The sequence below is a fragment of the Lampetra fluviatilis genome, chromosome 12 (genome assembly GCF_964198595.1).
Source record: "Lampetra fluviatilis chromosome 12, kcLamFluv1.1, whole genome shotgun sequence".
NCBI classification, from domain to species: domain Eukaryota; kingdom Metazoa; phylum Chordata; class Hyperoartia; order Petromyzontiformes; family Petromyzontidae; genus Lampetra; species Lampetra fluviatilis.
In genome coordinates this window covers 8,790,588-8,794,862 of record NC_136286.1, presented here as the reverse complement: position 1 = coordinate 8,794,862, position 4,275 = coordinate 8,790,588, and positions in this window count along the sequence as shown.

Below are 4,275 nucleotides of genomic sequence, written 5' to 3'. Positions count from 1 at the left end.
CATCACGTGGTTCGGGGGGATGGGGGTGGGGGCGGCAAGACCCGAGCAGTCGATGCACCGAGTGAGTCGACTCCTGGACGTGTTCAGCACGCGCTCGGCAATCGATTGCTTTGTGTCTTTGCATTGCAGCGGGGGGGGGGTGCACCTATCTCGTGGTGCATGAATAAGGGCCGTTGCCCGAAACGGACTTTAATTCTGTGTTTGGTACTGTATGTGCTGTACGTTATCCGTAGATTGAGTGGGCGGAGCGGTAGAATAAGTCTACATTATAGACTGCCAGTGCGCTGCGCTCATTCAGGTTAAGAACCAGGCTACAGTCTACATTATAGACTGCCAGGACACTCACTCCGATTAATAACCAGGCTACAGTCTACATTACTGTTTTTTTATTAACTTTATTTTTATTTTTCTACTACGTGACTTTACTGAAAGAACCAAAGAATATCTGTTCGATTCCCGCTCACGGCCAACACCGGTGACGATTTTCTGAACCGGTCCTGGGCCTCCCCCAATAGGTCGACTCAGCCTCAAATGAGCACCCGGTGCGGTGTGTCGTAAATATCACCACTGGAGAGACAAAGGTGGCCGGGCGTGGTGCTGGCCACCCACCCCCTCGTGTGCCGTGCCGACCTTCACAGGTGCTGCTGCTCGCTTACAGCACTTGCCCCTACAGTCTGTTAAGGCTATACGGGGGATCTTTGTATATTGAGTGAACTTCTTTCGCACCGTACGTAGCCAAACGTGCTGATAGGTGCTGGGGAAGGACAACTAAACGAAAAAAGACAATGTAAAAAAAAACGACTTTGTTAAGTTTAATATGTTTACCCACAGAGGTCGCCGGTTCGAGTCTATTTCCCGGCACGGCAATTGAATAAATGGGGAAACGTGAAATCCCTCCGCCTCTGTCAATGCAGTAGCATTGATGGGTCCACCAGTGGACCGACAGGTCGCGTGTGGGTGGGGTAAAGTGTCTGGCCAGCGTGGAAGAGTAGGCCAAATATCGTCTTGAGGGGCTCTCTAAAACTCCTTGTGGGGGCCTTTTCACCAGCAGTGGCGTGAGCTGACACTTGTAGGGCTGCTTGTATAATTTACGAGCTGTACTACCCGGCTTCGCCCGGGACTTGGATTCACCACACCCGGCCGCCTTTGTCTCCATAGTGGCGATGCTCACACACATACTCGTTTGAGGCTGAGTCGACCTAGGGGAGGCCCAGGACCAGTTAAAATAATCGTCACCGGTGAGCGGGAATCGAACTCGGGTCGCCGGGTTCGTAGCGCAGCGTAGCGCTACCCGCTACACTACAATGCGTGACGCTTCCACGTGCGCGGGTCACATGACAGATGTGACGTCACAGATCACTCGCCGTGCAAAATATAAATGCATTATTGAGCTCCCCCCCCCAAAAAAAAACCCACAAAAGTGTATTTTAATAATGTTTGCATGGTGTACAGTCTGGAAAGTACCCACATGGCAAATTTCAAGTTTGTTGCATGTCGGGAAGTACGCTAAACATTTTGAACAGACACACGTAATCACAACTTTGCCTTTTATATTTATGGAGATTACAGTGTAGGTATTTGAGTTTATTCATCTAATCATCCACGATCTATTCCCTGCTGGATAAAGGCGTCGCGTATCTCACGCTGTCATGTAATGTGCAGCAATTAATACAGCTCCTTGCACACGAGATCCATAGATCCATTCATCACTCCATCTCCTCTTCTTACGTTCTTTCTTCTTCGGCTGTCGTTGGACTCGGCCATCGGCTAGCAAATACCTTCTAACGACGTGTCCCACGTAACTAACCGAGCCCACTTTATCTTCTTCACAACCAACATTGTGTATGTCCTCGAGTCCATGTTCCTGTTTCTGTCTCAATGTAACACAAAAGAGTTTTTCAGTTTTCAGTTTCATTTATTTGGTATAGCCCTGTGAGCCATTCGGCTCTTGAATCGGGTGCAAGCGCAACAAACAAAAAACTAAAACATGAACAAGAAAACATCTTAAAGTGACTATGCGCAAACAGAAAAATCCAGGAAAAAACTGCAAAGTCTTCCAGAAGAAAAAGCACCGTTCACCAACGCTGTGTGCAAAAATCCCAGTGGGACGCAAGTCAAACAACAACAACCACAAGACAACTTAGATTAAAGACATTATTCTAACTCCGTACTACAACAAACAAACATGGCCAAACCAAAACACTTTTCGAAATCATCAAAATAAAGCCATGAAAGCAATGTAACAGTGATCATAGAAACTGACCGAAATTTCACAATAAACGACATAAACAACATGTACCACCAAACCCTGTAGCCATAGCTGGCTGCATGAGTCACTCCACAACAGCAGGAGCATCAGTCGGAGTATCAACATTTTTCAAATGCACCTTTAAAGATCAGCACACTAAATGAAAACACAAGATCATACGTTGCAGCGTTCATCCGGAACGAAAACATTTGATTTTAAGCCATTTTAGACTCGATGTAACGCTCCATGCATTGTTTTTCTTCGACAATGAAAATCTATTTCTCTTTAACAATATCCCCAATTTCTGATCTTCGTCATCGCGGCAACGTGAGTTGAGCGTGGACAATTAGAGCCGTTAAAAAGATTGTTTAAAAATATATAAATGTTTTTCTTTTTAATGATAGAATATAGTATTGTCATCAGTATGACATACCTATACCAAGTTTGCAGTCGATACGACACTGGGAATACGGTTGAAATTGAGTTACAAGATTTTTTGTATACGACAACACAGAGTAAGTTAATTAAAAGCGTGTAAAAAGTTTTTTAAATGTTTTGGATTTTTTATGATAGAATATCGTGTTGTCATAAGTATGACATACCTATACGAAGTTTGCAGTCGATAGCACATTGGAAAGTGTGTAAAAATTGAGTTACAATATTTATTTTTTGAGGATACAACAGACGAAGTGAGTTAAAAAAAAAAACGTGTAATAATAATAAAAAGGGGGTCTTACTGGCACGTTCAGTCAGCAGACCTGTCAACCCATTCGGTTTACCCCGTATTCTTGCACAGGGAAATTGAGATTTCAGGTCCATATGGCGCACAGCCGTTTCAACATGGGCAACAACGAAAACATAATTTGTCTCTTTGTTATAGATTTGAAGTTTTCGTGACTGCAAGGATTCATACTCTTAGGTTTTGTCGGTAAAGTCACGTAGGTAAAAATAAAAAAAATAGAAATAAAATAATATTTGTATTACTTATTTTAACCTACGTGACTTTACCGGAATAAATAAATAATGGGAATAAAATAGTAATATTTGTATTATTTATTTTTATTTTTACCTAAGTGACTTTACCGAAAAAACCTAAGAGTTTGTCTGTGTTTCTCCCTTGTGATGGGACTTTGTACGATGAACGTTGAGATTTATATGGGCACGGGGTGACCAATAAGGTTTAAATTTCTCTATAACAAGGAAGGCACTAATTAGGGGTTGTCAGGTATGCTTTCCCCGCGTTACCTACTAAATATATGAAATACAACTGTGACAAGAATGATCAAGGTAGTTTGTATTCGTGCTCACGATTACCCAACAACTAGAAGGAATCCGCTTGCAAGCTAACCCGCGCTGCAACTGGGAATCGATAAGAATCGATTCCGATCTAAACTAAATCGTTAAGTCGATCTAAACACGTAAGACCGCTCAGCCAATCAGCGACGAGGAACAGATGGGCGCGCGGAAACTTCCAGAAGCGTCGACCCCCCCTTCCTCAACCCCCCTCTCCAGCCCCGCCCACTCCCCCCCACCCCTCTCCAACCCCGCCCGCTCCTCCCAATCCCCCCTCCTCCTTCTCCATCCCAGCCCAATTCTCCCCCTCTCGCCACTCGAACCTCTCTAACCACGCGAGATGTCTCCATCCCAGCCCAATTCTCCCCCTCTCGCCACTCGAACCTCTCTAACCACGCGAGATGTCTCCATCCCAGCCCAATTCTCCCCCTCTCCAACCACGCGATATGTCTCCATCCCAGCCCAATTCTCCCCCTCTCTAACCACGCGATATGTCTCCATCCCAGCCCAATTCTCCCCCTCTCTAACCACGCGAGGTGTCTCCATCCCAGCCCATCCCCCGGCTGTCCGGGCCACGTGACGCAGAAGCGCGAGGAGCTGTCCAGAACGCTCTCGGCTCGACCCCTAAGCCACGTGACCCCCCACCCCCTCTCGCCCCCCCCCCCAACTACCGCCCCCCATCAATGTTCCGCTCCCGGCCCACGTAAGAAGAATCAGAAGTATAGAGTATTTGG